The 25,435-nt window shown below is 35.5% G+C and overlaps 23 non-coding genes across 23 annotated transcripts; all 23 read left to right on the forward strand.

Moving 5' to 3' along the window:
• The first annotated feature begins 4,970 nt into the window (after positions 1 to 4,970).
• LOC146061265 (small nucleolar RNA U3) lies at positions 4,971 to 5,186 on the forward strand. The gene has a single exon (XR_014470792.1). It is a non-coding gene; the product is annotated as a small nucleolar RNA U3 (small nucleolar RNA).
• A 629-nt stretch (positions 5,187 to 5,815) lies between these two features.
• On the forward strand, positions 5,816 to 6,031 carry LOC146061222 (small nucleolar RNA U3). The gene has a single exon (XR_014470753.1). It is a non-coding gene; the product is annotated as a small nucleolar RNA U3 (small nucleolar RNA).
• Positions 6,032 to 6,661: 630 nt separating this feature from the next.
• LOC146061125 (small nucleolar RNA U3) lies at positions 6,662 to 6,877 on the forward strand. The gene has a single exon (XR_014470671.1). It is a non-coding gene; the product is annotated as a small nucleolar RNA U3 (small nucleolar RNA).
• Positions 6,878 to 7,491: 614 nt separating this feature from the next.
• Positions 7,492 to 7,707, forward strand: LOC146061078 (small nucleolar RNA U3). The gene has a single exon (XR_014470630.1). It is a non-coding gene; the product is annotated as a small nucleolar RNA U3 (small nucleolar RNA).
• A 630-nt stretch (positions 7,708 to 8,337) lies between these two features.
• LOC146061226 (small nucleolar RNA U3) lies at positions 8,338 to 8,553 on the forward strand. The gene has a single exon (XR_014470756.1). It is a non-coding gene; the product is annotated as a small nucleolar RNA U3 (small nucleolar RNA).
• Positions 8,554 to 9,183: 630 nt separating this feature from the next.
• On the forward strand, positions 9,184 to 9,399 carry LOC146061038 (small nucleolar RNA U3). Its single transcript, XR_014470595.1, has one exon. It is a non-coding gene; the product is annotated as a small nucleolar RNA U3 (small nucleolar RNA).
• Positions 9,400 to 10,029: 630 nt separating this feature from the next.
• LOC146061126 (small nucleolar RNA U3) lies at positions 10,030 to 10,245 on the forward strand. Its single transcript, XR_014470672.1, has one exon. It is a non-coding gene; the product is annotated as a small nucleolar RNA U3 (small nucleolar RNA).
• A 628-nt stretch (positions 10,246 to 10,873) lies between these two features.
• LOC146061330 (small nucleolar RNA U3) lies at positions 10,874 to 11,092 on the forward strand. The gene has a single exon (XR_014470849.1). It is a non-coding gene; the product is annotated as a small nucleolar RNA U3 (small nucleolar RNA).
• Positions 11,093 to 11,722: 630 nt separating this feature from the next.
• On the forward strand, positions 11,723 to 11,938 carry LOC146061420 (small nucleolar RNA U3). The gene has a single exon (XR_014470925.1). It is a non-coding gene; the product is annotated as a small nucleolar RNA U3 (small nucleolar RNA).
• A 630-nt stretch (positions 11,939 to 12,568) lies between these two features.
• LOC146061390 (small nucleolar RNA U3) lies at positions 12,569 to 12,784 on the forward strand. The gene has a single exon (XR_014470901.1). It is a non-coding gene; the product is annotated as a small nucleolar RNA U3 (small nucleolar RNA).
• Positions 12,785 to 14,234: 1,450 nt separating this feature from the next.
• LOC146061278 (small nucleolar RNA U3) lies at positions 14,235 to 14,450 on the forward strand. The gene has a single exon (XR_014470804.1). It is a non-coding gene; the product is annotated as a small nucleolar RNA U3 (small nucleolar RNA).
• Positions 14,451 to 15,080: 630 nt separating this feature from the next.
• Positions 15,081 to 15,296, forward strand: LOC146061209 (small nucleolar RNA U3). The gene has a single exon (XR_014470743.1). It is a non-coding gene; the product is annotated as a small nucleolar RNA U3 (small nucleolar RNA).
• A 630-nt stretch (positions 15,297 to 15,926) lies between these two features.
• Positions 15,927 to 16,142, forward strand: LOC146060944 (small nucleolar RNA U3). Its single transcript, XR_014470512.1, has one exon. It is a non-coding gene; the product is annotated as a small nucleolar RNA U3 (small nucleolar RNA).
• A 630-nt stretch (positions 16,143 to 16,772) lies between these two features.
• Positions 16,773 to 16,988, forward strand: LOC146061336 (small nucleolar RNA U3). Its single transcript, XR_014470854.1, has one exon. It is a non-coding gene; the product is annotated as a small nucleolar RNA U3 (small nucleolar RNA).
• Positions 16,989 to 17,618: 630 nt separating this feature from the next.
• LOC146061165 (small nucleolar RNA U3) lies at positions 17,619 to 17,834 on the forward strand. Its single transcript, XR_014470706.1, has one exon. It is a non-coding gene; the product is annotated as a small nucleolar RNA U3 (small nucleolar RNA).
• A 620-nt stretch (positions 17,835 to 18,454) lies between these two features.
• On the forward strand, positions 18,455 to 18,670 carry LOC146061039 (small nucleolar RNA U3). Its single transcript, XR_014470596.1, has one exon. It is a non-coding gene; the product is annotated as a small nucleolar RNA U3 (small nucleolar RNA).
• A 630-nt stretch (positions 18,671 to 19,300) lies between these two features.
• On the forward strand, positions 19,301 to 19,516 carry LOC146061040 (small nucleolar RNA U3). The gene has a single exon (XR_014470597.1). It is a non-coding gene; the product is annotated as a small nucleolar RNA U3 (small nucleolar RNA).
• Positions 19,517 to 20,146: 630 nt separating this feature from the next.
• Positions 20,147 to 20,362, forward strand: LOC146061127 (small nucleolar RNA U3). Its single transcript, XR_014470673.1, has one exon. It is a non-coding gene; the product is annotated as a small nucleolar RNA U3 (small nucleolar RNA).
• A 628-nt stretch (positions 20,363 to 20,990) lies between these two features.
• LOC146061332 (small nucleolar RNA U3) lies at positions 20,991 to 21,209 on the forward strand. The gene has a single exon (XR_014470850.1). It is a non-coding gene; the product is annotated as a small nucleolar RNA U3 (small nucleolar RNA).
• A 630-nt stretch (positions 21,210 to 21,839) lies between these two features.
• On the forward strand, positions 21,840 to 22,055 carry LOC146061421 (small nucleolar RNA U3). Its single transcript, XR_014470926.1, has one exon. It is a non-coding gene; the product is annotated as a small nucleolar RNA U3 (small nucleolar RNA).
• A 630-nt stretch (positions 22,056 to 22,685) lies between these two features.
• On the forward strand, positions 22,686 to 22,901 carry LOC146061391 (small nucleolar RNA U3). The gene has a single exon (XR_014470902.1). It is a non-coding gene; the product is annotated as a small nucleolar RNA U3 (small nucleolar RNA).
• Positions 22,902 to 24,351: 1,450 nt separating this feature from the next.
• LOC146061280 (small nucleolar RNA U3) lies at positions 24,352 to 24,567 on the forward strand. The gene has a single exon (XR_014470805.1). It is a non-coding gene; the product is annotated as a small nucleolar RNA U3 (small nucleolar RNA).
• Positions 24,568 to 25,197: 630 nt separating this feature from the next.
• LOC146061210 (small nucleolar RNA U3) lies at positions 25,198 to 25,413 on the forward strand. Its single transcript, XR_014470744.1, has one exon. It is a non-coding gene; the product is annotated as a small nucleolar RNA U3 (small nucleolar RNA).
• Positions 25,414 to 25,435: the final 22 nt, after the last annotated feature.

Here is a 25,435-nt window from a genome sequence, read left to right on the forward strand (position 1 = left end):
TGGTCCTCCTGCTGCTCCACCTCCTCCTCCTCTTCCTTCCTACAGTACACCGCATTGTTGATCCCTATTCACACACTGGGGTTATGTCGAATTGCTCTTTTGGGTTTTTTTTGGCCCGAAATGTCAACAGTGTCGACATGGACACTGTTGACATAGTGAATCGGACCCTCGCATCGCTCGCTTCGCTCGCGATGCTTAGGGCACGGTGGCTCGCTTCGCTCGCCACAGCTTTAATAACCTCCTCCACGCCCTAGTGGATGGTACTGTAGGGCATGAACCACCGCCTGTCGGCACATGTCGGCACCAAAAAAACCCCAAAAGAGCAATTCGACATAACCCCAGTCGACATTATGACAGTCGACATTTTTGAAATGTCGACATTAACCCATGTCGACATTTTTACACATTTGACATTGTGGTGTCGACATTTTGACATTCGACATTATGTCATTCGACATTATGACCGCATCCCGTACTGTACCACTGTACTCACTGCCTGGCTCCTGCTCCTCCTCCTCTGTCTCCTCAGTGCCAAGGGGGTGGCTCCGCCTCTCCTCCCTCCGACGTTGGCGGGACAGGTCTGTATATTAAAAAAAAACATTGTGACAAATATTGTAACCCCGGGTACAGTGTTATTGCAGTATACAGTACAGTGCAGTATGATACTGTACACATGGAGGGCCGCACTGGTAATACTGTACATGGCACCCCAAATACTGTATTATTATAGGATACACATGGCGGAACCACACTGGTATTACAGTGCGTGGGACAGTGGAGGATTAAAGTAGGGGCGGACGCCCCGGGCTCCCACACATCAGGGGGCCCCCACATACCCTCCTGCTGTACTGATTTAGCCAGTACAGTACCGTTTTTCACGATCTGTACCAGCTACAGTAAATAAATGCGGAATAAATCCGCGAGCGGGGGGGGGGGGGGGCATGAAAGTGCGCCGTTGATATGGTCTGCTGCCCAGGGCCCACACAGACCATATCGACGGTGCTCTCTAGAGCCGCCAACCCCCCCTCCCTGTACCCCCCTCGGTACAGACCATGAAAAACTGTACTGTGCCCCTACTGTATTTACAGTAGGTGTGTCCCTATTTGTGTAAAAACTAATTTTAAATTTCATGTCATACTGTAATTATCAAGTCCCACATTATTCGTTGCAGCTTTGCGCTACAGTACAGTATCTCCAGTTACCAGGGGGATACACGTACTGTAGAAACGTGGGACCAGTCTCCTACAAAATACTGTACAGTACTGTGCTTACAGCGCCTGATGGCCTGAAGTCTCTCAGGATCCCTCCTGACCAGGTCACTCCAGCGCCGCTCTAAGGAGCGGATAGACCGCTGACGGCCAGTGTCCCTAAGGATAGCCCTGCGAGCCTTTCTGTAGGCCTTCATTTTCTCCTTGTTGCTGGAGAGAGTCCTGTCTCTCCAGCGCACAAGGTGCCTCAGCTCCCGGGTGCTGTACGGGCCCTCTCTGCGCTCCGCCATTGTACTGTACAATGCAGTGGTGCACAGCATACAGTACAATAAAGCACAGGTGACGCAAAATTTCGGCGCGGGGGTCCTAGACACATGACTTTCATCATGCGCCCAAAACTTTATTTAAAAGAGTTTGGAGATACTAAATCGCTAGGACATACTGTACTGTATAGTTTTATTAAATATCATTCTACAAAATACTGTACACACTGTATTCCAATAGAAAAAACCCTGAGGATGGCCCGCCAGCTCTGGAAGCACGTCTGGCACGGCCCGCCCCTTCGTGGATTCTTTGCTCTGCAGGAGATGTTGAAGTGTAATGACCTGTATTAGCCGACCCCCTCCACCCCTGGGGGGAGGGGAGGAGGCGCTTGACTTCATTACTCCTTGCAAGAGACAATACAGTATTGCAGCGTGTGAAACAGGGCTTTCTTAAACCAGTCACCCCCGGCAAACCTCGCACTGGACGCTTCAACTCATACTGTAACTCTTGGTCCTCGCGGAGGTTCAGTCGCATTAGCGGCTAAATCTCCCGAGTGTACTATCTAGATTCGGCCGCAGATGCGCCTGAACCTCCGTGAAGTCTGGTCTGTCAGGACTCGGCTTGTGAATCCTTCAGTACACATTTAGTGGTCTACGCTAGTTTTATTGATTACTGTGCATTTAAATAAATAAATAAATAAATAAATGAATGAATGAATGAATACATAAATAAACATCAAAATTATCTTACAACCCCCTCCCCTCCGTAATCGAACTCGGGCCTCCTGCTTGGATTGCCGCGCAGCTAACCACTAGACTACTGCACGGTCATGTAACCCGTGGCAGGAGGAGGAGGAGGAGCAGCAGTTGTGATGGCAAAACCAGTACCCCTGCAGCCTCTGAGACGCCCCCCTGGCGAGAACCCCGAGGACGGCACGGCCCGCCCCTTCGTGGATTCTTTGCTCTGCAGGAGATGTTGAAGTGTAATGACCTGTATTAGCCGACCCCCTCCACCCCTGGGGGGAGGGGAGGAGGCGCTTGACTTCATTACTCCTTGCAAGAGACAATACAGTATTGCAGCGTGTGAAACAGGGCTTTCTTAAACCAGTCACCCCCGGCAAACCTCGCACTGGACGCTTCAACTCATACTGTAACTCTTGGTCCTCGCGGAGGTTCAGTCGCATTAGCGGCTAAATCTCCCGAGTGTACTATCTAGATTCGGCCGCAGATGCGCCTGAACCTCCGTGAAGTCTGGTCTGTCAGGACTCGGCTTGTGAATCCTTCAGTACACATTTAGTGGTCTACGCTAGTTTTATTGATTACTGTGCATTTATAAATAAATAAATAAATAAATAAATAAATAAATAAATGAATGAATGAATGAATGAATACATAAATAAACATCAAAATTATCTTACAACCCCCTCCCCTCCGTAATCGAACTCGGGCCTCCTGCTTGGATTGCCGCGCAGCTAACCACTAGACTACTGCACAGTCATGTAACCCGTGGCAGGAGGAGGAGGAGCAGCAGTTGTGATGGCAAAACCAGTACCCCTGCAGCCTCTGAGACGCCCCCCTGGCGAGAACCCAGAGGACGGCACGGCCCGCCCCTTCGTGGATTCTTTGCTCTGCAGGAGATGTTGAAGTGTAATGACCTGTATTAGCCGACCCCCTCCACCCCTGGGGGGAGGGGAGGAGGCTCTTGACTTCATTACTCCTTGCAAGAGACAATACAGTATTGCAGCGTGTGAAACAGGGCTTTCTTAAACCAGTCACCCCCGGCAAACCTCGCACTGGACGCTTCAACTCATACTGTAACTCTTGGTCCTCGCGGAGGTTCAGTCGCATTAGCGGCTAAATCTCCCGAGTGTACTATCTAGATTCGGCCGCAGATGCGCCTGAACCTCCGTGAAGTCTGGTCTGTCAGGACTCGGCTTGTGAATCCTTCAGTACACATTTAGTAGTCTACGCTAGTTTTATTGATTACTGTGCATTTAAATAAATAAATAAATAAATAAATGAATGAATGAATGAATACATAAATAAACATCAAAATTATCTTACAACCCCCTCCCCTCCGTAATCGAACTCGGGCCTCCTGCTTGGATTGCCGCGCAGCTAACCACTAGACTACTGCGCGGTCATGTAACCCGTGGCAGGAGGAGGAGGAGCAGCAGTTGTGATGGCAAAACCAGTACCCCTGCAGCCTCTGAGACGCCCCCCTGGCGAGAACCCCGAGGACGGCACGGCCCGCCCCTTCGTGGATTCTTTGCTCTGCAGGAGATGTTGAAGTGTAATGACCTGTATTAGCCGACCCCCTCCACCCCTGGGGGGAGGGGAGGAGGCGCTTGACTTCATTACTCCTTGCAAGAGACAATACAGTATTGCAGCGTGTGAAACAGGGCTTTCTTAAACCAGTCACCCCCGGCAAACCTCGCACTGGACGCTTCAACTCATACTGTAACTCTTGGTCCTCGCGGAGGTTCAGTCGCATTAGCGGCTAAATCTCCCGAGTGTACTATCTAGATTCGGCCGCAGATGCGCCTGAACCTCCGTGAAGTCTGGTCTGTCAATAAATAAATAAATGAATGAATGAATGAATAAATAAATAAACATCAAAATTATCTTACAACCCCCTCCCCTCCGTAATCGAACTCGGGCCTCCTGCTTGGATTGCCGCGCAGCTAACCACTAGACTACTGTACGGTCATGTAACCCGTGGCAGGATGTGATGGCAAAACCAGTACCCCTGCAGCCTCTGAGACGCCCCCCTGGTGAGAACCCCGAGGACGGCCCGCCAGCGTCTGATACCTGTAGTTCTTTCATGGATTGTCTGAGTTTGTCCTTTCATAGATTAGTGCTGTCATGTACTGTAGTACTGTACTTTATTTTAGTGCAAGTCGATACCGTCCAACTCTGGAAAGGCAGGAGGCACTTTGACTTCAGCGCCTCCTCCATTTGCTCACTTGTACTGTACTGTACGTTCACTAGTGTCTCATTTTAATTTACTTTACTGTACTGTACTGTACTTTATCATTTCCCACGAGCACCTCATCGCGCATGAGCGTCTAATCGCGCACGAGCTTCTCATACAGTATAGTAAGCGCGCTCCATACGGCGAATGGAGGAATCACTCCGACTGTATCTTGATGGAGCATTAGCCACCCAGTGGTGGCAGATTGTATTACATGGCGAGCAACCATGTCGCTTGGCGGACGCCAGCGCCATAAAAATATCGATGCGCCAGAACCTCCGCCATGGCGTCCAGGCGGCAATAATAAGGCCGGCGCTATCTGTAATTCTATTTTAAAATGTCTCTAGACTTACAACAAACCATTTATAGTTTGTATACTTTAATCATTCAATTTGTGGAGCAGGTTATGATTGTGAAAATTGGGTAACAATACGATTACCCACTTTCAAAAATGGTACAAAAATGTCTCCATTACTTTAAATACTGATTCTTATGGTCTAGCTAAACCATCAACAAATGGGAATTAAGACTATACTTTCAGGGATCATTTCTATAGGCAATGATGGGAGAAATGTGCTTGAAAGTGTCCAAACTCACCAACCACAATGATGAGTTAAAGGGCTCTCTTCTCAGCATGAAGGCAGTTGGCAACTCTGTTTCTTATGGATGTTGCTTGCTTTTGATGACTGTGCCACTTTTTGAAATAGAAAAAGTGGTAAGAGAGAGCTCATTCAGAGTGGTTGTTTCCAGTTTTCATTATACGTTATGGCAATTTTGTGCTGTAGTTGTGTGTGTTTAAATAAATATGGGTCTACATATCTTTACGTTTCTGAATTTGAACGTTGATTAGTAGAGAAAAATGTTTTTGAATGAGTATTTGCGTTTGACTTTTAATCTTGTACAAGTGATTTATTTTTATGAGGACTGATGCATTTAAAACAATTTTTTTGTAGCATATTTGTTTTAAAATGGGTATTAGCAAAATAGTAACAGCTGAATTGCTTACAGTTGCAAGCCACTGATTTATTTTTGAATGCAATGTGGGAAATGATGAAATTACCAATAGATTTTCGATAGTAATATTAGTGCATTATTTTAATTGCTAAGTATTCTGTTTGATATTTAAGACCAACATCTTTATGTATGCCAATATTATAATCTGCTAAATAATTTTATTTTAAAATGTCTCCAGACTTACAACAAACCATTTATAGTTTGTATACTTTAATCATTCAATTTGTGGAGCAGGTTATGTTTGTGAAAATTGGGTAACAATACGATTACCCACTTTCAAAAATGGTACAAAAATGTCTCCATTACTTTAAATACTGATTCTTATGGTCTAGCTAAACCATCAACAAATGGGAATTAAGACTATACTTTCAGGGATCATTTCTATAGGCAATGATGGGAGAAATGTGCTTGAAAGTGTCCAAACTCACCAACCACAATGATGAGTTAAAGGGATCTCTTCTCAGCATGAAGGCAGTTGGCAACTCTGTTTCTTATGGATGTTGCTTGCTTTTGATGACTGTGCCACTTTTTGAAATAGAAAAAGTGGTAGGAGAGAGCTCATTCAGAGTGGTTGTTTCCGGTTTTCACTATACGTTATGGCAATTTTGTGCTGTAGTTGTGTGTGTTTGAGTAAATATGGGTCTACATATCTTTACGTTTCTGAATTTGAACGTTGATTAGTAGAGAAAAATGTTTTTGATTGAGTATTTGCATTTGACTTTTAATCTTGTACAAGTGATTTATTTTTATGAGGACTGATGCATTTAAAACAATTTTGTTTGCAGCGTATTTGTTTTAAAATGGGTATTAGCAAAATAGTAAAAGCTGAATTGCTTACAGTTGCAAGCCACTGATTTATTTTTGAATGCATTTTGGGAAATGATAAAATTACCAATAGATTTTCGATAGTAATATTAGTGCATTATTTTAATTGCTAAGTATTCTGTTTGATATTTAAGACCAACATCTTAGTGTATGCCAATATTATAATCTGCTAAATAATTCTATTTTAAAATGTCTCTAGACTTACAACAAACCATTTATAGTTTGTATACTTTAATCATTCAATTTGTGGAGCAGGTTATGTTTGTGAAAATTGGGTAACAGTACGATAACCCACTTTCAAAAATGGTACAAAAATGTCTCCATTACTTTAAATACTGATTCTTATGGTCTAGCTAAACCATCAACAAATGGGAATTAAGACTATACTTTCAGAGATCATTTCTATAGGCAATGATGGGAGAAATGTGCTTGAAAGTGTCCAAACTCACCAACCACAATGATGAGTTAAAGGGCTCTCTTCTCAGCATGAAGGCAGTTGGCAACTCTGTTTCTTATGGATGTTGCTTGCTTTTGATGACTGTGCCACTTTTTGAAATTGAAAAAGTGGTAGGAGAGAGCTCATTCAGAGTGGTTGTTTCCAGTTTTCATTATACGTTATGGCAATTTTGTGCTGTAGTTGTGTGTGTTTGAGTAAATATGGGTCTACATATCTTTACGTTGAATAGTAGAGAAAAATGTTTTTGAATGAGTATTTGCGTTTGACTTTTAATCTTGTACAAGTGATTTATTTTTATGAGGACTGATGCATTTAAAACAATTTTTTTTGTAGCATATTTGTTTTAAAATGGGTATTAGCAAAATAGTAACAGCTGAATTGCTTACAGTTGCAAGCCACTGATTTATTTTTGAATGCAATGTGGGAAATGATGAAATTACCAATAGATTTTCGATAGTAATATTAGTGCATTATTTTAATTGCTAAGTATTCTGTTTGATATTTAAGACCAACATCTTAGTGTATGCCAATATTATAATCTGCTAAATAATTCTATTTTAAAATGTCTCCAGACTTACAACAAACCATTTATAGTTTGTATACTTTAATCATTCAATTTGTGGAGCAGGTTATGTTTGTGAAAATTGGGTAACAATACGATTACCCACTTTCAGAAATGGTACAAAAATGTCTCCATTACTTTAAATACTGATTCTTATGGTCTAGCTAAACCATCAACAAATGGGAATTAAGACTATACTTTCAGGGATCATTTCTATAGGCAATGATGGGAGAAATGTGCTGGAAAGTGTCCAAACTCACCAACCACAATGATGAGTTAAAGGGCTCTCTTCTCAGCATGAAGGCAGTTGGCAACTCTGTTTCTTATGGATGTTGCTTGCTTTTGATGACTGTGCCACTTTTTGAAATAGAAAAAGTGGTAGGAGAGAGCTCATTCAGAGTGGTTGTTTCCAGTTTTCACTATACGTTATGGCAATTTTGTGCTGTAGTTGTGTGTGTTTGAGTAAATATGGGTCTACATATCTTTATGTTTCTGAATTTGTATGTTGATTAGTAGAGAAAAATGTTTTTGATTGTGTATTTGCATTTGACTTTTAATCTTGTACAAGTGATTTATTTTTATGAGGACTGATGCATTTAAAACAATTTTGTTTGCAGCATATTTGTTTTAAAATGGGTATTAGCAAAATAGTAACAGCTGAATTGCTTACAGTTGCAAGCCACTGATTTATTTTTGAATGCAATGTGGGAAATGATGAAATTACCAATAGATTTTCGATAGTAATATTAGTGCATTATTTTAATTGCTAAGTATTCTGTTTGATATTTAAGACTAACATCTTTATGTATGCCAATATTATAATCTGCTAAATAATTCTATTTTAAAATGTCTCTAGACTTACAACAAACCATTTATAGTTTGTATACTTTGATCATTCAATTTGTGGAGCAGGTTATGTTTGTGAAAATTGGGTAACAATACGATTACCCACTTTCAAAAATGGTACAAAAATGTCTCCATTACTTTAAATACTTATTCTTATGGTCTAGCTAAACCATCAACAAATGGGAATTAAGACTATACTTTCAGGGATTATTTCTATAGGCAATGATGGGAGAAATGTGCTTGAAAGTGTCCAAACTCACCAACCACAATGATGAGTTAAAGGGCTCTCTTCTCAGCATGAAGGCAGTTGGCAACTCTGTTTCTTATGGATGTTGCTTGCTTTTGATGACTGTGCCACTTTTTGAAATAGAAAAAGTGGTAGGAGAGAGCTCATTCAGAGTGGTTGTTTCCAGTTTTCACTATACGTTATGGCAATTTTGTGCTGTAGTTGTGTGTGTTTGAGTAAATATGGGTCTACATATCTTTATGTTTCTGAATTTGAACGTTGATTAGTAGTGAAAAATGTTTTTGAATGAGTATTTGCGTTTGACTTTTAATCTTGTACAAGTGATTTATTTTTATGAGGACTGATGCATTTAAAACAATTTTGTTTGCAGCGTATTTGTTTTAAAATGGGTATTAGCAAAATAGTAACAGCTGAATTGCTTACAGTTGCAAGCCACTGATTTATTTTTGAATGCAATTTGGGAAATGATAAAATTACCAATAGATTTTCGATAGTAATATTAGTGCATTATTTTAATTGCTAAGTATTCTGTTTGATATTTAAGACCAACATCTTAGTGTATGCCAATATTATAATCTGCTAAATAATTCTATTTTAAAATGTCTCTAGACTTACAACAAACCATTTATAGTTTGTATACTTTAATCATTCAATTTGTGGAGCAGGTTATGTTTGTGAAAATTGGGTAACAATACGATTACCCACTTTCAAAAATGGTACAAAAATGTCTCCATTACTTTAAATACTGATTCTTATGGTCTAGCTAAACCATCAACAAATGGGAATTAAGACTATACTTTCAGGGATCATTTCTATAGGCAATGATGGGAGAAATGTGCTTGAAAGTGTCCAAACTCACCAACCACAATGATGAGTTAAAGGGCTCTCTTCTCAGCATGAAGGCAGTTGGCAACTCTGTTTCTTATGGATGTTGCTTGCTTTTGATGACTGTGCCACTTTTTGAAATAGAAAAAGTGGTAGGAGAGAGCTCATTCAGAGTGGTTGTTTCCAGTTTTCACTATACGTTATGGCAATTTTGTGCTGTAGTTGTGTGTGTTTGAGTAAATATGGGTCTACATATCTTTATGTTTCTGAATTTGAACGTTGATTAGTAGTGAAAAATGTTTTTGAATGAGTATTTGCGTTTGACTTTTAATCTTGTACAAGTGATTTATTTTTATGAGGACTGATGCATTTAAAACAATTTTGTTTGCAGCGTATTTGTTTTAAAATGGGTATTAGCAAAATAGTAACAGCTGAATTGCTTACAGTTGCAAGCCACTGATTTATTTTTGAATGCAATTTGGGAAATGATAAAATTACCAATAGATTTTCGATAGTAATATTAGTGCATTATTTTAATTGCTAAGTATTCTGTTTGATATTTAAGACCAACATCTTAGTGTATGCCAATATTATAATCTGCTAAATAATTCTATTTTAAAATGTCTCTAGACTTACAACAAACCATTTATAGTTTGTATACTTTAATCATTCAATTTGTGGAGCAGGTTATGTTTGTGAAAATTGGGTAACAATACGATTACCCACTTTCAAAAATGGTACAAAAATGTCTCCATTACTTTAAATACTGATTCTTATGGTCTAGCTAAACCATCAACAAATGGGAATTAAGACTATACTTTTAGGGATCATTTCTATAGGCAATGATGGGAGAAATGTGCTTGAAAGTGTCCAAACTCACCAACCACAATGATGAGTTAAAGGGCTCTCTTCTCAGCATGAAGGCAGTTGGCAACTCTGTTTTTTATGGATGTTGCTTGCTTTTGATGACTGTGCCACTTTTTGAAATAGAAAAAGTGGTAGGAGAGAGCTCATCCAGAGTGGTTGTTTCCAGTTTTCACTATACGTTATGGCAATTTTGTGCTGTAGTTGTGTGTTTGAGTAAATATGGGTCTACATATCTTTACGTTTCTGAATTTGAACGTTGATTAGTAGAGAAAAATGTTTTTGAATTTGTATTTGCGTTTGACTTTTAATCTTGTACAAGTGATTTATTTTTATGAGGACTGATGCATTTAAAACAATTTTGTTTGCAGCGTATTTGTTTTAAAATGGGTATTAGCAAAATAGTAACAGCTGAATTGCTTACAGTTGCAAGCCACTGATTTATTTTTGAATGCAATTTGGGAAATGATAAAATTACCAATAGATTTTCGATAGTAATATTAGTGCATTATTTTAATTGCTAAGTATTCTGTTTGATATTTAAGACCAACATCTTAGTGTATGCCAATATTATAATCTGCTAAATAATTCTATTTTAAAATGTCTCTAGACTTACAACAAACCATTTATAGTTTGTATACTTTAATCATTCAATTTGTGGAGCAGGTTATGTTTGTGAAAATTGGGTAACAATACGATTACCCACTTTCAAAAATGGTACAAAAATGTCTCCATTACTTTAAATACTGATTCTTATGGTCTAGCTAAACCATCAACAAATGGGAATTAAGACTATACTTTCAGGGATCATTTCTATAGGCAATGATGGGAGAAATGTGCTTGAAAGTGTCCAAACTCACCAACCACCACAATGATGAGTTAAAGGGCTCTCCTCTCAGCATGAAGGCAGTTGGTAACTCTGTTTCTTATGGATGTTGCTTGCTTTTGATGACTGTGCCACTTTTTGAAATAGAAAAAGTGGTAGGAGAGAGCTCATTCAGAGTGGTTGTTTCCAGTTATCACTATAAGTTATGGCAATTTTGTGCTGTAGTTGTGTGTGTTTGAGTAAATATGGGTCTACATATATTTACGTTTCTGAATTTGAACGTTGATTAGTAGAGAAAAATGTTTTTGAATGAGTATTTGCGTTTGACTTTTAATCTTGTACAAGTGATTTATTTTTATGAGGACTGATGCATTTAAAACAATTTTGTTTGCAGCGTATTTGTTTTAAAATGGGTATTAGCAAAATAGTAACAGCTGAATTGCTTACAGTTGCAAGCCACTGATTTATTTTTGAATGCAATGTGGGAAATGGTGAAATTACCAATAGATTTTCGATAGTAATATTAGTGCATTATTTTAATTGCTAAGTATTCTGCTTGATATTTAAGACCAACATCTCTATGTATGCCAATATTATAATCTGCTAAATAATTCTATTTTAAAATGTCTCTAGACTTACAACAAACCATTTATAGTTTGTATACTTCAATCATTCAATTTGTGGAGCAGGTTATGTTTGTGAAAATTGGGTAACAATACGATTACCCAGTTTCAAAAATGGTACAAAAATGTCTCCATTTCTTTAAATACTGATTCTTATGGTCTAGCTAAACCATCAACAAATGGGAATTAAGACTATACTTTCAGGGATCATTTATATAGGCAATGATGGGAGAAATGTGCTTGAAAGTGTCCAAACTCACCAACCACAATGATGTGTTAAAGGGCTCTCTTCTCAGCATGAAGGCAGTTGGCAACTCTGTTTCTTATGGATGTTGCTTGGTTTTGATGACTGTGCCACTTTTTGAAATAGAAAAAGTGGTAGGTGAGAGCTCATTCAGAGTGGTTGTTTCCAGTTTTCACTATACGTTATGGCAATTTTGTGCTGTAGTTGTGTGTGTTTGAGTAAATATGGGTCTACATATCTTTACGTTTCTGAATTTGAACGTTGATTAGTAGAGAAAAATGTTTTTGAACGAGTATTTGCGTTTGACTTTTAATCTTGTACAAGTGATTTATTTTTATGAGGACTGATGCATTTAAAACAATTTTGTTTGCAGCGTATTTGTTTTAAAATGGGTATTAGCAAAATAGTAACAGCTGAATTGCTTACAGTTGCAAGCCACTGATTTATTTTTGAATGCAATGTGGGAAATGATGAAATTACCAATAGATTTTCGATAGTAATATTAGTGCATTATTTTAATTGCTAAGTATTCTGTTTGATATTTAAGACCAACATCTCTATGTATGCCAATATTATAATCTGCTAAATAATTCTATTTTAAAATGTCTCTAGACTTACAACAAACCATTTATAGTTTGTATACTTTAATCATTCAATTTGTGGAGCAGGTTATGTTTGTGAAAATTGGGTAACAATACGATTACCCACTTTCAAAAATGGTACAAAAATGTCTCCATTACTTTAAATACTGATTCTTATGGTCTAGCTAAACCATCAACAAATGGGAATTAAGACTATACTTTCAGGAATCATTTCTATAGGCAATGATGCGAGAAATGTGCTTGAAAGTGTCCAAACTCACCAACCACAATGATGAGTTAAAGGGCTCTCTTCTCAGCATGGAGGCAGTTGGCAACTCTGTTTCTTATGGTTGTTGCTTGCTTTTGATGACTATGCCACTCTTTGAAATAGAAAAAGTGGTAGGAGAGAGCTCATTCAGAGTGGTTGTTTCCAGTTTTCACTATACGTTATGGCAATTTTGTGCTGTAGTTGTGTGTGTTTGAGTAAATATGGGTCTACATATCTTTACGCTTCTGAATTTTGAATGTTGATTAGTAGAGAAAAATGTTTTTGAATGAGTATTTGCGTTTGACTTTTAATCTTGTACAAGTGATTTATTTTTTTGAGTACTGATTCATTTAAAACAATTTTGTTTGCAGCATATTTGTTTTAAAATGGGTATTAGCAAAATAGTAACAGCTGAATTGCTTACACTTGCAAGCCACTGATTTATTTTTTAATGCAATGTGGGAAATGATGAAATTACCAATAGATTTTCGATAGTAATATTAGTGCATTATTTTAATTGCTAAGTATTCTGTTTGATATTTAAGACCAACATCTTTATGTATGCCAATATTATAATCTGCTAAATAATTCTATTTTAAAATGTCTCTAGACTTACAACAAACCATTTATAGTTTGTATACTTTATTTTTTTTATTTTTTATTTTTTTTATTGTTTCAAAATTTCATATAACAGTCCAAGGGGGTACACAATCCCCTTAAAAATACACAAAACATACACATTACACATACAATACAAGGACTCACACTTTAACACTAACAAGACAAGACATTTTATCATTTTACTCTATGGTTTGTATTTCATGATTTCATAATTTTATAGTTTTGATGGGTAGATTAATTAATTTGGCGACACTCAGAATTCTGATCCTTTATTCAACTACCACTATATAGTCCTTCTCGATATATTTCCCACTCTATCCATAATTTAACTATTCTAGAACTACCATTTTTCCCCAGAGTTTCCATCTTATAGCTGAGGTCTATTTTATGTATTACCGTCTGAGAGGTTGGGGGCTGCTCTTGTTTCCATAATTGAGCTATGGCAGTTATCGTAGCGCTAATTATTTGGTTTAGCACATATTTTTTTGCACTATTTAGATTTAGGTTTGATGGGACTATATGTAGTAGTATCAACTGTGGTGTCAGTTGAATTCTAAGTCCCAAGATCTCTAAAAGGAACTTTTCCATATCTAGCCAGAAGTTCTCTAGTTTTTTACAGGCCCAGAAAATATGTATAAGATCCCCTCTTTCTACACATCTCCAACATACATCTGGTTGCTGTGGGAAGAATCTATTAATTTTTGCTGGTATATAGTACATCTGATAGAAAATTTTTAAGTATCTTTCAATGTGTGTTGTGGATTTGGACATTTGATGAACTGACTTGAACAATTGTGTCCATTGCGTCATTTCCAGGGAGAAATTCATAGTTTGTATACTTTAATCATTCAATTTGTGGAGCAGGTTATGTTTGTGAAAATTGGGTAACAATACGATTACCCACTTTCAAAAATGGTACAAAAATGTCTCCATTACTTTAAATACTGATTCTTATGGTCTAGCTAAACCATCAACAAATGGGAATTAAGACTATACTTTCAGGAATCATTTCTATAGGCAATGATGGGAGAAATGTGCATGAAAGTGTCCAAACTCACCAACCACAATGATGAGTTAAAGGGCTCTCTTCTCAATATGAAGGCAGTTGGCAACTCTGTTTCTTATGGATATTGCTTGCTTTTGATGACTGTGCCACTTTTTGAAATAGAAAAAGTGGTAGGAGAGAGCTCATTCAGAGTGGTTGTTTCCAGTTTTCACTATACGTTATGGCAATTTTGTGCTGTAGTTGTGTGTGTTTGAGTAAATATGGGTCTACATATCTTTACGTTTCTGAATTTGTACGTTGATTAGTAGAGAAAAATGTTTTTGATTGTGTATTTGCATTTGACTTTTAATCTTGTACAAGTGATTTATTTTTATGAGGACTGATGCATTTAAAACAATTTTGTTTGCAGCGTATTTGTTTTAAAATGGGTATTAGCAAAATAGTAAAAGCTGAATTGCTTACAGTTGCAAGCCACTGATTTATTTTTGAATGCATTTTGGGAAATGATAAAATTACCAATAGATTTTCGATAGTAATATTAGTGCATTATTTTAATTGCTAAGTATTCTGTTTGATATTTAAGACCAACATCTTAGTGTATGCCAATATTATAATCTGCTAAATAATTCTATTTTAAAATGTCTCTAGACTTACAACAAACCATTTATAGTTTGTATACTTTAATCATTCAATTTGTGGAGCAGGTTATGTTTGTGAAAATTGGGTAACAATACGATTACCCACTTTCAAAAATGGTACAAAAATGTCTCCATTACTTTAAATACTGATTCTTATGGTCTAGCTAAACCATCAACAAATGGGAATTAAGACTATACTTTCAGGGATCATTTCTATAGGCAATGATGGGAGAAATGTGCTTGAAAGTGTCCAAACTCACCAACCACAATGATGAGTTAAAGGGCTCTCTTCTCAGCATGAAGGCAGTTGGCAACTCTGTTCCTTTTGGATGTTGCTTGCTTTTGATGACTGTGCCACTTTTTGAAATAGAAAAAGTGGTAGGAGAGAGCTCATTCAGAGTGGTTGTTTCCAGTTTTCACTATACGTTATGGCAATTTTGTGCTGTAGTTGTGTGTGTTTGAGTAAATATGGGTCTACATATCTTTACGTTTCTGAATTTGAACGTTGATTAGTAAAGAAAAATGTTTTTGAATGAGTATTTGCGTTTGACTTTTAATCTTGTACAAGTGATTTATTTTTATGAGGACTGATGCATTTAAAACAATTTTGTTTGCAGCGTATTTGTTTTAAAATGGGTATTAGCAAAATAGTAACAGCTGAATTGCTTACAGTTGCAAGCCACTGATTTATTTTTGAATGCAATTTGGGAAATGATAAAATTACCAATAGATTTTCGATAGTAATATTAGTGCATTATTTTAATTGCTAAGTATTCTGTTTGATATTTAAGACCAACATCTTAGTGTATGCCAATATTATAATCTGCTAAATAATTATATTTTAAAATGTCTCTAGACTTACAACAAACCATTTATAGTTTGTATACTTTAATCATTCAATTTGTGGAGCAGGTTATGTTTGTGAAAATTGGGTAACAATACGATTACCCACTTTCAAAAATGGTACAAAAATGTCTCCATTACTTTAAATACTGATTCTTATGGTCTAGCTAAACCATCAACAAATGGGAATTAAGACTATACTTTCAGGGATCATTTCTATAGGCAATGATGGAAGAAATGTGCTTGAAAGTGTCAATACTCACCAACCACAATGATGAGTTAAAGGGCTCTCTTCTCAGCATGAAGGCAGTTGGCAACTCTGTTTCTTATGGATGTTGCTTGCTTTTGATGACTGTGCCATTTTTTGAAATAGAAAAAGTGGTAGGAGAGAGCTCATTCAGAGTGGTTGTTTCCAGTTTTCACTATACGTTATGGCAATTTTGTGCTGTAGTTGTGTGTGTTTGAGTAAATATGGGTCTACATATCTTTACGTTTCTGAATTTGAATGTTGATTAGTAGAGAAAAATGTTTTTGAATGAGTATTTGCGTTTGACTTTTAATCTTGTACAAGTGATTTATTTTTATGAGGACTGATGCATTTAAAACAATTTTGTTTGCAGCGTATTTGTTTTAAAATGGGTATTAGCAAAATAGTAACAGCTGAATTGCTTACAGTTGCAAGCCACTGATTTATTTTTGAATGCAATTTGGGAAATGATAAAATTACCAATAGATTTTCGATAGTAATATTAGTGCATTATTTTAATTGCTAAGTATTCTGTTTGATATTTAAGACTAACATCTTTATGTATGCCAATATTATAATCTGCTAAATAATTCTATTTTAAAATGTCTCTAGACTTACAACAAACCATTTATAGTTTGTATACTTTAATCATTCAATTTGTGGAGCAGGTTATGTTTGTGAAAATTGGGTAACAATACGATTACCCACTTTCAAAAATGGTACAAAAATGTCTCCATTACTTTAAATACTGATTCTTATGGTCTAGCTAAACCATCAACAAATGGGAATTAAGACTATACTTTTAGGGATCATTTCTATAGGCAATGATGGGAGAAATGTGCTTGAAAGTGTCCAAACTCACCAACCACAATGATGAGTTAAAGGGCTCTCTTCTCAGCATGAAGGCAGTTGGCAACTCTGTTTCTTATGGATGTTGCTTGCTTTTGATGACTGTGCCACTTTTTGAAATAGAAAAAGTGGTAGGAGAGAGCTCATCCAGAGTGTTTGTTTCCAGTTTTCACTATACGTTATGGCAATTTTGTGCTGTAGTTGTGTGTGTTTGAGTAAATATGGGTCTACATATCTTTACATTTCTGAATTTGAACGTTGATTAGTAGAGAAAAATGTTTTTGAATGAGTATTTGCGTTTGACTTTTAATCTTGTACAAGTGATTTATTTTTATGAGGACTGATGCATTTAAAACAATTTTGTTTGCAGCGAATTTGTTTTAAAATGGGTATTAGCAAAATAGTAACAGCTGAATTGCTTACAGTTGCAAGCCACTGATTTATTTTTGAATGCAATGTGGGAAATGATGAAATTACCAATAGATTTTCGATAGTAATATTAGTGCATTATTTTAATTGCTAAGTATTCTGTTTGATATTTAAGACCAACATCTTTATGTATGCCAATATTATAATCTGCTAAATAATTCTATTTTAAAATGTGTCCAGACTTACAACAAACCATTTATAGTTTGTATACTTTAATCATTCAATTTGTGGAGCAGGTTATGTTTGTGAAAATTGGGTAACAATACGATTACCCACTTTCAAAAATGGTACAAAAATGTCTCCATTACTTTAAATACTGATTCTTATGGTCTAGCTAAACCATCAACAAATGGGAATTAAGACTATACTTTTAGGGATCATTTCTATAGGCAATGATGGTAGAAATGTGCTTGAAAGTGTCCAAACTCACCAACCACAATGATGAGTTAAAGGGCTCTCTTCTCAGCATGAAGGCAGTTGGCAACTCTGTTTCTTATGGATGTTGCTTGCTTTTGATGACTGTGCCACTTTTTGAAATAGAAAAAGTGGTAGGAGAGAGCTCATCCAGAGTGGTTGTTTCCAGTTTTCACTATACGTTATGGCAATTTTGTGCTGTAGTTGTGTGTGTTTGAGTAAATATGGGTTTACATTTCTGAATTTGAACGTTGATTAGTAGAGAAAAATGTTTTTGAATGAGTATTTGCGTTTGACTTTTAATCTTGTACAAGTGATTTATTTTTATGAGGACTGATGCATTTAAAACAATTTTGTTTGCAGCGAATTTGTTTTAAAATGGGTATTAGCAAAATAGTAACAGCTGAATTGCTTACAGTTGCAAGCCACTGATTTATTTTTGAATGCAATGTGGGAAATGATGAAATTACCAATAGATTTTCGATAGTAATATTAGTGCATTATTTTAATTGCTAAGTATTCTGTTTGATATTTAAGACCAACATCTTTATGTATGCCAATATTATAATCTGCTAAATAATTCTATTTTAAAATGTCTCCAGACTTACAACAAACCATTTATAGTTTGTATACTTTAATCATTCAATTTGTGGAGCAGGTTATGTTTGTGAAAATTGGGTAACAATACGATTACCCACTTTCAAAAATGGTACAAAAATGTCTCCATTACTTTAAATACTGATTCTTATGGTCTAGCTAAACCATCAACAAATGGGAATTAAGACTATACTTTCAGGGATCATTTCTATAGGCAATGATGGGAGAAATGTGCTTGAAAGTGTCCAAACTCACCAACCACAATGATGAGTTAAAGGGCTCTCTTCTCAGCATGAAGGCAGTTGGCAACTCTGTTTCTTATGGATGTTGCTTGCTTTTGATGACTGTGCCACTTTTTGAAATAGAAAAAGTGGTAGGAGAGAGCTCATTCAGAGTGGTTGTTTCCAGTTTTCACTATACGTTATGGCAATTTTGTGCTGTAGTTGTGTGTGTTTGAGTAAATATGGGTCTACATATCTTTACGTTTCTGAATTTGAATGTTGATTAGTAGAGAAAAACGTTTTTGAATGAGTATTTGCGTTTGACTTTTAATCTTGTATAAGTGATTTATTTTTATGAGGACTGATGCATTTAAAACAATTTTGTTTGCAGCGTATTTGTTTTAAAATGGGTATTAGCAAAATAGTAACAGCTGAATTGCTTACAGTTGCAAGCCACTGATTTATTTTTGAATGCAATTTGGGAAATGATAAAATCACCAATAGATTTTCGATAGTAATATTAGTGCATTATTTTAATTGCTAAGTATTCTGTTTGATATTTAAGACCAACATCTTAGTGTATGCCAATATTATAATCTGCTAAATAATTCTATTTTAAAATGTCTCTAGACTTACAACAAACCATTTATAGTTTGTATACTTTAATCATTCAATTTGTGGAGCAGGTTATGTTTGTGAAAATTGGGTAACAATACGATTACCCACTTTCAAAAATGGTACAAAAATGTCTCCATTACTTTAAATACTGATTCTTATGGTCTAGCTAAACCATCAACAAATGGGAATTAAGACTATACTTTCAGGGATCATTTCTATAGGCAATGATGGGAGAAATGTGCTTGAAAGTGTCCAAACTCACCAACCACAATGATGAGTTAAAGGGCTCTCTTCTCAGCATGAAGGCAGTTGGCAACTCTGTTTCTTATGGATGTTGCTTGCTTTTGATGACTGTGCCACTTTTTGAAATAGAAAAAGTGGTAGGAGAGAGCTCATTCAGAGTGGTTGTTTCCAGTTTTCACTATACGTTATGGCAATTTTGTGCTGTAGTTGTGTGTGTTTGAGTAAATATGGGTCTACATATCTTTATGTTTCTGAATTTGAACGTTGATTAGTAGTGAAAAATGTTTTTGAATGAGTATTTGCGTTTGACTTTTAATCTTGTACAAGTGATTTATTTTTATGAGGACTGATGCATTTAAAACAATTTTGTTTGCAGCGTATTTGTTTTAAAATGGGTATTAGCAAAATAGTAACAGCTGAATTGCTTACAGTTGCAAGCCACTGATTTATTTTTGAATGCAATTTGGGAAATGATAAAATTACCAATAGATTTTCGATAGTAATATTAGTGCATTATTTTAATTGCTAAGTATTCTGTTTGATATTTAAGACCAACATCTTAGTGTATGCCAATATTATAATCTGCTAAATAATTCTATTTTAAAATGTCTCTAGACTTACAACAAACCATTTATAGTTTGTATACTTTAATCATTCAATTTGTGGAGCAGGTTATGTTTGTGAAAATTGGGTAACAATACGATTACCCACTTTCAAAAATGGTACAAAAATGTCTCCATTACTTTAAATACTGATTCTTATGGTCTAGCTAAACCATCAACAAATGGGAATTAAGACTATACTTTTAGGGATCATTTCTATAGGCAATGATGGGAGAAATGTGCTTGAAAGTGTCCAAACTCACCAACCACAATGATGAGTTAAAGGGCTCTCTTCTCAGCATGAAGGCAGTTGGCAACTCTGTTTTTTATGGATGTTGCTTGCTTTTGATGACTGTGCCACTTTTTGAAATAGAAAAAGTGGTAGGAGAGAGCTCATCCAGAGTGGTTGTTTCCAGTTTTCACTATACGTTATGGCAATTTTGTGCTGTAGTTGTGTGTTTGAGTAAATATGGGTCTACATATCTTTACGTTTCTGAATTTGAACGTTGATTAGTAGAGAAAAATGTTTTTGAATTTGTATTTGCGTTTGACTTTTAATCTTGTACAAGTGATTTATTTTTATGAGGACTGATGCATTTAAAACAATTTTGTTTGCAGCGTATTTGTTTTAAAATGGGTATTAGCAAAATAGTAACAGCTGAATTGCTTACAGTTGCAAGCCACTGATTTATTTTTGAATGCAATTTGGGAAATGATAAAATTACCAATAGATTTTCGATAGTAATATTAGTGCATTATTTTAATTGCTAAGTATTCTGTTTGATATTTAAGACCAACATCTTAGTGTATGCCAATATTATAATCTGCTAAATAATTCTATTTTAAAATGTCTCTAGACTTACAACAAACCATTTATAGTTTGTATACTTTAATCATTCAATTTGTGGAGCAGGTTATGTTTGTGAAAATTGGGTAACAATACGATTACCCACTTTCAAAAATGGTACAAAAATGTCTCCATTACTTTAAATACTGATTCTTATGGTCTAGCTAAACCATCAACAAATGGGAATTAAGACTATACTTTCAGGGATCATTTCTATAGGCAATGATGGGAGAAATGTGCTTGAAAGTGTCCAAACTCACCAACCACCACAATGATGAGTTAAAGGGCTCTCCTCTCAGCATGAAGGCAGTTGGTAACTCTGTTTCTTATGGATGTTGCTTGCTTTTGATGACTGTGCCACTTTTTGAAATAGAAAAAGTGGTAGGAGAGAGCTCATTCAGAGTGGTTGTTTCCAGTTATCACTATAAGTTATGGCAATTTTGTGCTGTAGTTGTGTGTGTTTGAGTAAATATGGGTCTACATATATTTACGTTTCTGAATTTGAACGTTGATTAGTAGAGAAAAATGTTTTTGAATGAGTATTTGCGTTTGACTTTTAATCTTGTACAAGTGATTTATTTTTATGAGGACTGATGCATTTAAAACAATTTTGTTTGCAGCGTATTTGTTTTAAAATGGGTATTAGCAAAATAGTAACAGCTGAATTGCTTACAGTTGCAAGCCACTGATTTATTTTTGAATGCAATGTGGGAAATGGTGAAATTACCAATAGATTTTCGATAGTAATATTAGTGCATTATTTTAATTGCTAAGTATTCTGCTTGATATTTAAGACCAACATCTCTATGTATGCCAATATTATAATCTGCTAAATAATTCTATTTTAAAATGTCTCTAGACTTACAACAAACCATTTATAGTTTGTATACTTCAATCATTCAATTTGTGGAGCAGGTTATGTTTGTGAAAATTGGGTAACAATACGATTACCCAGTTTCAAAAATGGTACAAAAATGTCTCCATTTCTTTAAATACTGATTCTTATGGTCTAGCTAAACCATCAACAAATGGGAATTAAGACTATACTTTCAGGGATCATTTATATAGGCAATGATGGGAGAAATGTGCTTGAAAGTGTCCAAACTCACCAACCACAATGATGTGTTAAAGGGCTCTCTTCTCAGCATGAAGGCAGTTGGCAACTCTGTTTCTTATGGATGTTGCTTGGTTTTGATGACTGTGCCACTTTTTGAAATAGAAAAAGTGGTAGGTGAGAGCTCATTCAGAGTGGTTGTTTCCAGTTTTCACTATACGTTATGGCAATTTTGTGCTGTAGTTGTGTGTGTTTGAGTAAATATGGGTCTACATATCTTTACGTTTCTGAATTTGAACGTTGATTAGTAGAGAAAAATGTTTTTGAACGAGTATTTGCGTTTGACTTTTAATCTTGTACAAGTGATTTATTTTTATGAGGACTGATGCATTTAAAACAATTTTGTTTGCAGCGTATTTGTTTTAAAATGGGTATTAGCAAAATAGTAACAGCTGAATTGCTTACAGTTGCAAGCCACTGATTTATTTTTGAATGCAATGTGGGAAATGATGAAATTACCAATAGATTTTCGATAGTAATATTAGTGCATTATTTTAATTGCTAAGTATTCTGTTTGATATTTAAGACCAACATCTCTATGTATGCCAATATTATAATCTGCTAAATAATTCTATTTTAAAATGTCTCTAGACTTACAACAAACCATTTATAGTTTGTATACTTTAATCATTCAATTTGTGGAGCAGGTTATGTTTGTGAAAATTGGGTAACAATACGATTACCCACTTTCAAAAATGGTACAAAAATGTCTCCATTACTTTAAATACTGATTCTTATGGTCTAGCTAAACCATCAACAAATGGGAATTAAGACTATACTTTCAGGAATCATTTCTATAGGCAATGATGCGAGAAATGTGCTTGAAAGTGTCCAAACTCACCAACCACAATGATGAGTTAAAGGGCTCTCTTCTCAGCATGGAGGCAGTTGGCAACTCTGTTTCTTATGGTTGTTGCTTGCTTTTGATGACTATGCCACTCTTTGAAATAGAAAAAGTGGTAGGAGAGAGCTCATTCAGAGTGGTTGTTTCCAGTTTTCACTATACGTTATGGCAATTTTGTGCTGTAGTTGTGTGTGTTTGAGTAAATATGGGTCTACATATCTTTACGCTTCTGAATTTTGAATGTTGATTAGTAGAGAAAAATGTTTTTGAATGAGTATTTGCGTTTGACTTTTAATCTTGTACAAGTGATTTATTTTTTTGAGTACTGATTCATTTAAAACAATTTTGTTTGCAGCATATTTGTTTTAAAATGGGTATTAGCAAAATAGTAACAGCTGAATTGCTTACACTTGCAAGCCACTGATTTATTTTTTAATGCAATGTGGGAAATGATGAAATTACCAATAGATTTTCGATAGTAATATTAGTGCATTATTTTAATTGCTAAGTATTCTGTTTGATATTTAAGACCAACATCTTTATGTATGCCAATATTATAATCTGCTAAATAATTCTATTTTAAAATGTCTCTAGACTTACAACAAACCATTTATAGTTTGTATACTTTATTTTTTTTATTTTTTATTTTTTTTATTGTTTCAAAATTTCATATAACAGTCCAAGGGGGTACACAATCCCCTTAAAAATACACAAAACATACACATTACACATACAATACAAGGACTCACACTTTAACACTAACAAGACAAGACATTTTATCATTTTACTCTATGGTTTGTATTTCATGATTTCATAATTTTATAGTTTTGATGGGTAGATTAATTAATTTGGCGACACTCAGAATTCTGATCCTTTATTCAACTACCACTATATAGTCCTTCTCGATATATTTCCCACTCTATCCATAATTTAACTATTCTAGAACTACCATTTTTCCCCAGAGTTTCCATCTTATAGCTGAGGTCTATTTTATGTATTACCGTCTGAGAGGTTGGGGGCTGCTCTTGTTTCCATAATTGAGCTATGGCAGTTATCGTAGCGCTAATTATTTGGTTTAGCACATATTTTTTTGCACTATTTAGATTTAGGTTTGATGGGACTATATGTAGTAGTATCAACTGTGGTGTCAGTTGAATTCTAAGTCCCAAGATCTCTAAAAGGAACTTTTCCATATCTAGCCAGAAGTTCTCTAGTTTTTTACAGGCCCAGAAAATATGTATAAGATCCCCTCTTTCTACACATCTCCAACATACATCTGGTTGCTGTGGGAAGAATCTATTAATTTTTGCTGGTATATAGTACATCTGATAGAAAATTTTTAAGTATCTTTCAATGTGTGTTGTGGATTTGGACATTTGATGAACTGACTTGAACAATTGTGTCCATTGCGTCATTTCCAGGGAGAAATTCATAGTTTGTATACTTTAATCATTCAATTTGTGGAGCAGGTTATGTTTGTGAAAATTGGGTAACAATACGATTACCCACTTTCAAAAATGGTACAAAAATGTCTCCATTACTTTAAATACTGATTCTTATGGTCTAGCTAAACCATCAACAAATGGGAATTAAGACTATACTTTCAGGAATCATTTCTATAGGCAATGATGGGAGAAATGTGCATGAAAGTGTCCAAACTCACCAACCACAATGATGAGTTAAAGGGCTCTCTTCTCAATATGAAGGCAGTTGGCAACTCTGTTTCTTATGGATATTGCTTGCTTTTGATGACTGTGCCACTTTTTGAAATAGAAAAAGTGGTAGGAGAGAGCTCATTCAGAGTGGTTGTTTCCAGTTTTCACTATACGTTATGGCAATTTTGTGCTGTAGTTGTGTGTGTTTGAGTAAATATGGGTCTACATATCTTTACGTTTCTGAATTTGTACGTTGATTAGTAGAGAAAAATGTTTTTGATTGTGTATTTGCATTTGACTTTTAATCTTGTACAAGTGATTTATTTTTATGAGGACTGATGCATTTAAAACAATTTTGTTTGCAGCGTATTTGTTTTAAAATGGGTATTAGCAAAATAGTAAAAGCTGAATTGCTTACAGTTGCAAGCCACTGATTTATTTTTGAATGCATTTTGGGAAATGATAAAATTACCAATAGATTTTCGATAGTAATATTAGTGCATTATTTTAATTGCTAAGTATTCTGTTTGATATTTAAGACCAACATCTTAGTGTATGCCAATATTATAATCTGCTAAATAATTCTATTTTAAAATGTCTCTAGACTTACAACAAACCATTTATAGTTTGTATACTTTAATCATTCAATTTGTGGAGCAGGTTATGTTTGTGAAAATTGGGTAACAATACGATTACCCACTTTCAAAAATGGTACAAAAATGTCTCCATTACTTTAAATACTGATTCTTATGGTCTAGCTAAACCATCAACAAATGGGAATTAAGACTATACTTTCAGGGATCATTTCTATAGGCAATGATGGGAGAAATGTGCTTGAAAGTGTCCAAACTCACCAACCACAATGATGAGTTAAAGGGCTCTCTTCTCAGCATGAAGGCAGTTGGCAACTCTGTTCCTTTTGGATGTTGCTTGCTTTTGATGACTGTGCCACTTTTTGAAATAGAAAAAGTGGTAGGAGAGAGCTCATTCAGAGTGGTTGTTTCCAGTTTTCACTATACG

This window comes from Crinia signifera, chromosome 2 (genome assembly GCF_055691185.1).
Source record: "Crinia signifera chromosome 2, ASM5569118v1, whole genome shotgun sequence".
Taxonomy (NCBI): domain Eukaryota; kingdom Metazoa; phylum Chordata; class Amphibia; order Anura; family Myobatrachidae; genus Crinia; species Crinia signifera.